The following is a 10,842-nucleotide window of genomic DNA, read 5'->3' as shown; positions in this document are numbered from 1 at the left end:
AATTAAGCCAGTTTCCTTTAATGCAGGCAAGGACACCTTTAGTATCTTTCTCTAAATGTCCATTTTGAAATGAACTGACTTTAAAAAGTCTACATACAAAATATGTACAGCCCTCCCTTGTGACTTTGTGGCATAAAATGACAGCAAAAGCCCAGCCTGTTGATTTAGAATGCAAACAAGAAATGTGCTATGCAGGACTTACGACTTCCTCTGTACACACAGGTGGAGCTTAGAGAGAGATTTCTTCCACTTTTAAGTTGCCACTTAAAAAAAAAATCTACTTTAATTTGTGTACTAGTTTGAAAACAAACCAGGGGGAGGCACCAAGTCAGAATAACAATTTAAGGGGGAAATTAAAGAAAAGGAAAAACTACAAGAAAACACTGGTTCAAATTGACAGAGTCAAGATACAACCTGACACCCTGTTAGTCAGGGTGGTGGCTGCAGTCCTCTGAAGCAGTGATCGTGTAGAAAAAGGGTCTGCTCTTCCTCAGAAGGTCCAGTGGTGTCTGTGTAGCTCCTGTCCTCTAGAAATCCAGTGGAAGGGTTGTCTCTGGTGTTCAGAGTCCCAGATTATATCCACGATGGGATGCTTGGTTCCTCCCTCTGGGTGGAGCATCTCACAATGGGGTAATGAGTCATGAGGCAAAGTGTTGATTAGGCTCATTAACAGAAGATAGTCCGGAGGGAGTTATCTCTGAGTCATGCAGTAGGACAATGATGGGCCAATAACAGAAAGATAGTCTGGGGGGAGGAGGCAAGGAACGCTGCCCCACCTGATTTCAACAGCTCATGAGGATGGTAATGGAATACACTGCAACCCAGGACAATTTGTCACTTGATAAAATCTTTGTCACAAGGTAAAGTCTTGATGGTTGGTTTTTTCCTCAAAGAGGAAGGGAAATGAAAAAAAAGTGCCACCAAACACATAACAAATTTCAATAATATCTGGAAATATACATGTATTTCACTCCTGCATTTACCACAGTAACAGCATTCTGAAATGAGAAAGAAACAATTGCTCTTATGTAGTGCAATGTTGTGCTTTGACATGATCACATTTCTGAACACTTCTGCACTTTGGCTGCAGGCAGACACTCTTCCAGGTTGAAACCTGCCGCTGGACAAGGATGCTCCCCTCAGCCTGCCCTCAGTTTCTTGGTGCTGTGCTGCACCTGGAGGCTGCTGCTCTGTACCTGTCAGCACAGGAACTCATGGAAACGCTTCCCAACTCGCTTCAGTCCAAAAGGGAAGTGCCAGCTCAAAGAAATCCAGTGGCAGGTGTTTGTTCATAGAGGCCATTTAAACTCAATTGCTTAGGGAGCAATCAGAAAAGCAGTCTGGTTTTTGCTAACAGGTAGCAAAAAGTGGCACAGGAGCCAGGGTGGTAACCTTACCACCAGCACAGCTGCTTGAAAACAAATGCTTGTCTGTCCTGTGTGGGCAGATGGCAAGTCACATTAGCTGACTGTAATATAAATTGGATGTGAAACTGTGCAAACAGGAGCAGAAGAAATGCTTGTTGTTATGGGCTAACTAATACAAATCATCCATGAGTATTCACTCAAGTATTTCTTCTTGGAACCTTTAGAGATCTGTCTTTTTTTACAGAATACCTTTGATTAAGCAATCGATCATGATAAAACATGTTTGAGTGTTTTCAAAGAGGTGTCATTTAGCTTATCTTCCCACCTATCAATGGCAAATGTCTTCCTGATAAAGAGAATTCGTGATTAGATGTAGTAGAGAAACTTCCCATTGACCAAAACCCCCTTCAATGCAACTTCAGTGGTGCTTGGGATCCCACCTGTTTGTGTGATACAATTACATAAGCAAAACCTAGAATTAAAGGACAGACATGATGTTACCTGGGAGAGAGACAGGGCTGGTTTTCAGAGCTGTAGGTGATTATTATGTGTGCCTTGTTATTTTCTGTATGGAATCTCAACACAACATAAACTGTTTAAGGGAAAGATTTTGCATCCTTTCTCCTTTTCTCTAGCAGAAGGGTCAGAAAGCCCCTATGGCCCCTTTGAAGGACTGAGGAATTATAACCCAACTTCAACCTCCCTTTGAAGTAAATATTATTGAGTTATTCTAGTTATTAATGACCCTAAGCACCTCACTGACCCCTGCCAAAGCTTGCTCTGAGCCACTGCACTGCACAAAAATTTTGACTTCCCCAAATGGAGAGGCAACTTCTAAATGGCAGCTGTGGAGAAGCCTCAGAGAGTGAGAACTGCTGCCAGAGGAGCCACACAGGGTGGTCTACAAAATGCTGTCAGGGTTTTACCTCCTGATGATCCAGAAATACTTAAGGAGCTGGCATGGATCAATTCTGCCATCATTTGTCTTCTTTTTTGAAGCTGCGATTTCTGTTATCTCAAACATGCTGGAGGAGATAGAAAATTCTCAGTTCCATTTTATCCCTCAGTTTGGAAAATCAAAAGATAAAGAAGATGTAGATCTGATACTTAAATAGGATCAGGCACTTCAAAGACAAAACTATTTTCCTCCTCAGATGTTCCAGAAATTTCTTCTCAAAAAACCCTGTTCTTTGTTCCTGTGATTCAGAACATAGGAAATATGTGGTGCTAAGGCTTTCCCCCTTATTCACACAATTTTCATCTTGCCAGAAATCAAAGTACTACAGAGGAGGTGGAAGCTTAAAACTGTCTATTCTGCTACCATTAAAGGATGCCTTTTTTATTCAGTTTCAACAACTTTAAATGTGAAAAACAAAAGAATCTATTTCTAAAGAAATATTCCCTATCAAATGTAATTATAAAATAATTAAATATTCCAGAAGCTTTCTTTTTACCAGATGAGCATACACATGGTTTTGTGGTCATGTCCCCTTTTGATTCAGAAAACTTCTCTAACTGAGTATTTTCTACTGTTAAATTAAATCTGGTTTTCAGGGGTGTAGGGTGGTGTTTTCACTCCTCATATACTTATTTACCTGTTTATTTATGTCCAGCCACTGCAAAAAAGATTAAGGATAGTCCCAAATTCCCTGGATGTTTCTACCATGCCAGTATCAGGTGCCACCACCAGCTGTTCTCAGCCTTCCAGCTACTGCTCCAAGAATGGAGCAGCAAAGCCTTTCTCACAGGCACACACAGAGTTTTCCAGCTGATTTTGATGGGACTTGCACAGGCACATTCTGATGGCATTGGGATGGCATCTCAGAGATCCCTATCTTCACTTTCTGCCTGAGCTTGTCAAGGGCTAAGCACCTTCCTAGCATTGCTCTGTGACAGGTTATAATTGAGACACTGAAAATGAGGGAGGGGTTTCCATTCAGTGGTTAATGTAAGCACCTCCCTCCATCTGCAGAACACATCAGATGGACAATCAGATTAAAGGAGGGAGGTGTTGCAGGTGCCAGGTGGGTTTAGACTATGCCCATTTTACCCTTGTTATGCCTTAGGATTTAGCTTTTATATTTTTCAGATCCTGTACTGCTTTAGTGTGTAACTAAAACTCCATAGCCTGCTAGCTACTGTTCTCCCATCCTGGTTAGACATAACAAATCCTTTCTGGGTCTGGGACTCAAAGACACCCTGTTGTCCCAGGCTCCAAAATATGTAAACTGAGCCTCTGGAAAGGTGGAACAAACTTGGAGTAATAACATCATTACCTGAAATTGTAATTGGAGAATTAACCCTGATATGCAAAGGGACCAAACTTCTAAAAGTGTGAAAAACCCGTGACCTGGCGTCCTTTTTTGGGTGTAGCCCTAGGGCTCTGTGCCCATAGTGTACCTTTGTTGAAGGCCCTTCAATAAATACCTGCTTTTATTCTCTTAATCTTCTCTAGACTGTTTCCAGGAAGCCACTCCAAGGCATCAGTTCCACTGCCTGTGCAGCAATGGCCAACAGCTGCTGCCTCTGTGTTTGTTATTTCTGCTGTTTGCTGAAGTTGTCCTCGATGTGGCTGTGTAGGTAAGGAAAGGTTTGGGAACCTTACCTCCTCCACAATCAACATCAAATCCAGGTGATGATTCACTTTGACTAATAGGTTGGAGGATTTCCCCACCTGCTGGCTTTCTCCAGGAGATAGTGTGGTAAAAAGTCCTGGAGGAATTTTTTAATAGACTCTATCTTTTGGGAATTATTATTGTGTACATCTGTTCTTTTTCTACCTCTGAGGATAATCTGCATTGCTGGGAATATAGTCAGAGGAGCAATTCAAGACATAATACATTTTTTTTACTCTTCCTGCTTACTGCCCCTGATTCTTCTTGGGTATTGGGAGACCGTATGGGAAGTTGTTTTTTTACTAAGGGATTTCTTCCCCATTCTGTGGGTTATGGCTTTATCTTTCTCTTGACTTGGCATTTCCCTTTAATCCTCTGTGGAATATTTTTTGTTTTTCACTCTGGCCTGGATGCATTTTTGGCTACATTTTTTTCTTTTATGAGAACAGAAACCAATCCTGCTCCTCCACACCCACCTCGTACTGGGTGAGATCACAGTTCCACAGATCCATATTAGGTACAAGCATTTTCCCAAAGATTACACAGCAGATAAATCTCTCCATTTCAGCACATGGTTTATTACTGAATATATTGTCTGCCTACACATGCAGGAACAGATAACCAGTGATTTATATTTTCATAATGACTGCTGCAGTGATTCATTTACGCCGTGGTGTATTGGTGTCAGGGCAAATCATTTATGTAAAAGGGGAGAGAGATCAAAGAATAAATGGCAATATAAAGTGGCACAGAAAGGAAAAGAGGGTAAAAAAAGCCTGGACAAATTAAAATGCTTTCAGTGACCTGAGAAAAGTTGTGGCAAAGGAGATTTTGTATTCCTGCTGCTTTTTTTTTTCCAGGGATGGGGCATCCACAACTTCTCTGGGCAGCCTGTACCAGTCCCTCACCTCCCTCACAGTAAAAAATTTCTTCCTAATATGAAACCTTAATTTCCCCTTATTCCTTGTCCTGTCACTACAATTCCTGATAAAGAGATTAAACACTTGGTCAGTTTAGTCTTTTCATGTCTTACTTGGAGGTAACCCTTCAACTTGTTATGCTGATATACCTTTAAAAAATCGGCCCCAGAAAGGCACTATTAACATGTCTAAGACATTACACAGAAGAGCCAGATCACCATCACCTGTACCACAGAAATCTCACTGAAGCTGGTAAGAACTGCTGTAGCCAAATCTGTCAGAAGCGCTGTTTACAAGAGTGCTTAATTTGGTGCTGATCAGCTGCTGGCTGATAATTACATATCTGTAAATCTTCCTTCACAGATTCGTTCACACAAAGACGTGATGTCACAAATTCTTGTGCAAGGAGAAGTTCTGCATGGGTTAAGGAGCCAGAAGACAGGGACAAATGAATAAAATGACATAACAAAAGCTCAACATTTAAATCCTATGAATACTTGCTGCGCACACTGAAGGATTAATTGAAAAATACTTGGCAATAAGCACATTTCTGAATACGAAATGTATTCACCAGTACTTTGCAAATAAAAAATGAGGCTAAGGTTATGAATAAATTGTTCAGGGTTTCTACTTTTAACTCTGGAATATTTGCTGACAGTATTGTTGAAATCAGAGAGGGAATTTTTGTGGTAATATTGAATAGGTTAAAGAAGAGATAACATCAAGACACAGAATATTCAGAACCTTCTATCGTTAGGAGAAATAGTGGTTTTCTCCCCATAACTTCTTTCATAACTGCTTTTCAGCAGTGCCATGCAATTCTGGATCTTTTTGTTGGTTACATATGAGCTGAGACTTGCTATATCCACTGATTTAGAAATATTTAGTAGCAGAAAGCACATCACAGCTGGACTTCAGCAATTTTTATTTCAAACAAAACCACAGCTTTTAGTTAACACAAAGCTATTCATTAACGGAAAAACTTGGCAAGTGATTTCTGGTCAAAGTGAAATATTTCACTAAAACCTTTTCATTTTCTTGCGTTTCCTCATGTCATGTGGCCATTTGAAACGTGTCTTGCCTACACCCTATTAAACTATTGCAGAGCATAATTCCCCTGCGGTTGCCCAGTCTCCCATCACATTGACCAAAGCCAGTTAAATTTGTTTTGACTTGCAAAGCACCTTATCTATTATTCGTCCCTCTTTAGTCACCTCACTGAGGAGGTTGCTCTTTGCCTTTCAAATTGCTGGGCTTGTTTTATGCCCACTGCCGAGGCGGTGGGGACGGGTTTTGTTCCGCCCTTTGCTGCGCTGCACCACAGCAGAGGCATTCCCGAAGGTAGCCTGGGGAAGGCTTTTCATGGGAAGCCGGGCAGGTTTTGCACCACCATCTCTCCCGGAGGAATTTCTTGCGGAAAGGATGTGTTCCACTCCGTCATCAAAGCTTTCCCCAGTGGGCCGCGTACTCCCCGCGCTTGCATCAGAAATGCCTCGGGGCAGGGCTGTTCCAGCTCTCTAGCATCCAGAGAATCCAGCTCTTCCCTGAATCCAGCTCTTTTCAGGCTTTCCGCAGATGAGCTCTGGATCTTGTTGCCCACTCAGAGGACAAACTAGACATAATTTACGAGTTCAGGCTATTGTGTATTAATGTAGGCAACTGTGAGCTGTTTCTGTCGCACCTGGCCAACCACTTTCATTTCCTTCACTAAAACGGGAAAGCTTTCCTTATCTTTATCCCATCTGATGTGCTACAGGATACAGGTAAGAGATAGGAGAGGTTCCAGTGAAACAGCACAGGAGGTATCTTTTGTCAGCTGTCAGAGCAGGAAGGCACAAGAAAGAAGAGAGCAGTGGCAAGAGCTGAGCAGTGACTTTCGGCCTCCAGAAAAAAAATAAAAATAAAAAGCAACAATCGCTCAGCCCAAACTAAAACACTGGGAATAGTAGGGATACTTTTAAAACCTGAATATTCACAATCCCAAGTACACTTCCACTGGAGCGGTAAGAATTAAGCATGGTATTGTTTCTGTCACACAGTGGGTTAAATGTGGCGTAAATGGCTCACAGATAAGAGCAAATAAAGTCACGGGCCTCCCGAGCAACCGCTGGTGCATGGAATTGGAATCCCTTTAATCACCCTCGGCTCACACTTCTCACCGTGTCGCCTCCTTCAGTAATGGGAGAACAGGGAGGGGAAGGCACAGACGAATCTGATTCACTGCTGAACCTACGTGGGCAAGGGGAAATGAATTGGTGGAGCTGGGTAATGCTGTGAGCAAATCCAAATCCCAAAGCACGAAATGGGACCCCTCCAATATGCTGGTTTCTTGAACATTACCTCCTTCCCCCTCCAATCAGCAGCTGACGAGGACCAATAAATGCCAGTGTAACTGCTCTTTGGAGAGATGTATTGACATCATTTTGCCAGTGGGAACGAGATGGAATTGCAGCATATCTAGACTGTTTATTTTCCCTACTTTTAAATATTCATATGAATGCTTCTGAAGTTTTCTTTTGCCCATTGCCTTGAATGAAAAATAGGAAAAGGCATTTGGTGTTAATATTTTTGCCAAGAAAAAAAAAAATTCATTTTAGCCAGGAAGCTGCTGTTTACAAACTGCCTGGTGGAGGAGCAGCACCGCCTGTGTAATGTAGACAATGGCCATCTCCATTCTACAGGGTATTTTCACCTCTCTGAAACAGACACTGTACTGCATGCAGGAAAACAGCAGCTGCAGGCAAAACAAGGGAGATCTAAGTCAAAACAATTCTATCCCCTTCACCTCCCCTGAAACAGAGAAAAGATGCCATTTGTAGGCACTGGGGATCTTTGGGTTTGTGTATTTGTAATGTTTTTTAAACCCAGCTTTCACTACTCTCTGCTTCGTTTCCTGGAATCCTTCTCCCTCCTCCTTCCTCTCCCTTGTGTCCCTCCAGTGCCTCCATGTGCACCCCCTTCATGTCCTTACAATTCACACATCTGGAGAGTTTCTCATGAGATCTTTCTGTTCATTTCACCTCCCAAACTCTTCCCTTCTCCTGCCAGGTAAGCCATGATTCATATCCACACCTTCTAGTGTGTGCCTGGTTTTGCCCATTTCTCCCACCTTTGGCCTCCTTCCAATCCATCCTCTGCAAGTCTCCTCTTCCTCTACTGTGGTCATTGCATCCTCCCTCTGACTGACACTGCTCAAGCCACCTTGCTTCTTCTTGCCTGTCCTTTGTTGTTCATGTCCCATCTGAAAGGAGTAGTAGAGCCAAACCTAAGAGCCTGAGTGATTTGCTTCACTCTTCTTCCTTAGAGACCCATATCCCTTTGCCCAATGTTTTCTCTGCAGAAATCCTTATCTGCCTTTCCATTCCCCACCTGGGTGCAAAGTATTGTGGCCTGATGTTCCCTTCTTCATTCTTTCCTAAGAAGCAGTGGCTCCTCTTCTTCTCTCTTGCCACATTGATGTTCTCTATCCCTGTCCTTTGATCTGCCTTCTCCAATTTAGCCTTATTGCCAAGATGCAAATCCTGGCTCTGGCCCTTCCCCTTGTGATCTTCTTTTATGCTCCCCTTAGGTAACTTCAGTGGAGAGCTTGAGCACCCTTCTGATCCTTAACCTGTGCTCAACTGACTTCTGCTTGGGGTTTGAATCTCTTTCCAAAGAAAGAATAAATCTCTTTGCAAAGAGAGGACTTCACCCACTGCTATCTATTTCTGATCACACTGACCATAGCTTGTCCTTTTCTCTAACAGTGTAAAATTCATGCTGGATTCATGTTGTTGCCTCAAGCTTAGTGCAGTTGTCCTGACTTTTACAGTCATGCCTCCAACCAGCCAGCTCTTATTTGGAGTTGTAAAGTCAAATTTACATGCTTGCCACACTGCTGTGCCAGGTTTTGTTGTCCTCCTGACAGCTTGTTTTTGTATTGCCCACTTTCCCTGGGAGGACTTCCCAGAAATTTCAGAGGAGGTTGAAATTCTCCTTGTCAGTGGGTACCTGTGAGACAGAACAACATTGGGGCTGCACTGTTTATTAGTGTTTCATTGCTATTTCATGCTGGCCCACCTGCTTGCATCTGACCACTGTCACTCCTGTTGAGTTTCTCCTGGCAAAGAGCATCCCTGGAAATGTTCAAGGCCAGGTTGGGCATGGCTCTGAGCAGCTTGGCCTAGTGGAAAGTGTCTCTACCCACGGCAGGGGGGTTGGAACTATATGATCTTGAAGGTGCCTGCCAACCCAAGGGAAGGGACATTCCAGCATTTGTTGTCCCTTCCAACATTTTATGATTCTATGATTTTGAACATGTTTGAAACATCAGGAATTATCAACAGAAATTTTTTCTGTCAATACTGCTAAAATCAGATTAAATTCAAGTATGACCAGGCAGAAGAAAAACTAATTTTAATTGGTTGCTTGAATTAAGAGCATTCCAAAGAACTAAATATTAATCAACACTGTGGAGAAATGTGGTAAGTTTTCTCTTTAGAGATTGATATGATAAAATGCATAATTGCTCTGTAAATTATTTAAAAATGAATGCCACCACCCCTATTCTAAAAGTGAAACTCTTAATATTTTTTTCTGGAGTGTTTATATACCTCAGATTTTTATTTTCTCTTAATCAGAAGTGTTTTCAGTCAGATCTATATTGATTTAAAAATAGCTGAAAACAATTAAGGAGAAATTCTGATTTTGTTCAGCTTTTGAAAGAAACCTCTGAAGATCTCATTACTTTCACACCCCCTCCTATCCCTTACTTCCTACTGCAGAGAGATCATGGCTTTAAATGTGGCACCAGCAGAAGGAATGGAAAGAGCCTTTAAAGGAAGCAACTTGTCTAAATGGCTGCACAGTAGAGAACATAATACAGAACAACAGAAAAGGTGGAAATGCCTCATTGTGTTTCTCTAAGGCCTCCTTGTAGCTCCAAGGAAAACCCAGCAGATTTGGTAGCCTTTAGAAGCCTTCTAGCTGAGCCCCATCTGTCTGTGAATGCTACATGCCTCTCACGGGAAGCTGCTCTTCAGAAGATGGTTCTTGAAGCATGTGGAGCAAGCAACCCTCAGATTTCACTTCTGTGCAAGAGCCTCAAATGGCAAAAAACTCTCCCAAAAAATACCATAGTGACAAATATTTCCTAAAGTACAATCAGTGAGCAACACTGGGACCGGTTTTTCTGTTCCCTTCTTCCCCTCACAAGGACTTAATCCTACTTTGTCTGAAGTTTCAGGGAGATTATGTAGCTTAATGATTATTTAGGCCTTGTTAAAGCATTTACAGAAAGAATCTAAAGTGCAATATGCACTCTCTTTCTTTGTTAATCCATATGGTTAGCTATGCTTGGTTTCCAAACCTTTGTTACTATCCAAGGAAATGTCTGGATAATCCATTCAGAACGGAATACTGGTGGGTGTTTCTTCAGTTTGCCAACTGAATACATGCACTGGATTGCCTCTCCCTCTCTCCTGCTCAGTGTCTTTGCCTACAGTTAAGAGTGAGCTCAGAAACCTGCCTGCTCACTTTCCTGTCCCCCTGCTGTGTTGTGACAGTCAGAGCTGGGTGGTGTGAGTGTCTAAGGGATGCTCAGGGCTCAGACAGCCAGGTCTCTTTATCAGATCTCCAGCTGTGCAGAGAAACAGGAGCTCAGCTCACCTGGCCAGTGCTGGGTTTGGCATTTGAAGGGAAACCTGTAACAGCTCAGTGTGCTCACAAAATGAGGTAGATGAGGGGACTTGGTGATCACCAGTCAGACTGGGGCTCACATTGTCAGTGTCTGTAAGTAAAAGAGAGACAAAAGGCTTGGGGAGATCCCATTAAGGCTTCCAGCTGCCTCAGCTCAGTCCTCTCCCTCTCCCTCTCCCTCTCCCTCTCCCTCTCCCTCTCCCTCCCCCTCCCCCTCCCCCTCTCCCTCTCCCTCTCCCTCTCCCTCTCCCTTTCCCTTTCCCT

General features: G+C 42.7%; 1 long non-coding RNA gene across 1 annotated transcript; it reads left to right on the top strand.

Moving 5' to 3' along the window:
* Window positions 1-3,351: 3,351 nt before the first annotated feature.
* On the top strand, window positions 3,352-5,512 carry LOC121666747. The gene is made up of 3 exons (XR_006016774.1): window positions 3,352-3,391; window positions 3,823-3,947; window positions 5,266-5,512. It is a non-coding gene; the product is annotated as an uncharacterized LOC121666747 (long non-coding RNA).
* The last annotated feature ends 5,330 nt before the right edge of the window (window positions 5,513-10,842 follow it).

The sequence above is a fragment of the Corvus kubaryi genome, unplaced genomic scaffold, assembly GCF_017639235.1.
Source record: "Corvus kubaryi isolate FWS band 111438036 unplaced genomic scaffold, C.kubaryi_AGA036_p1.0 133, whole genome shotgun sequence".
Taxonomy (NCBI): domain Eukaryota; kingdom Metazoa; phylum Chordata; class Aves; order Passeriformes; family Corvidae; genus Corvus; species Corvus kubaryi.
This window is presented reverse-complemented; position numbering and strand designations above follow the sequence as displayed.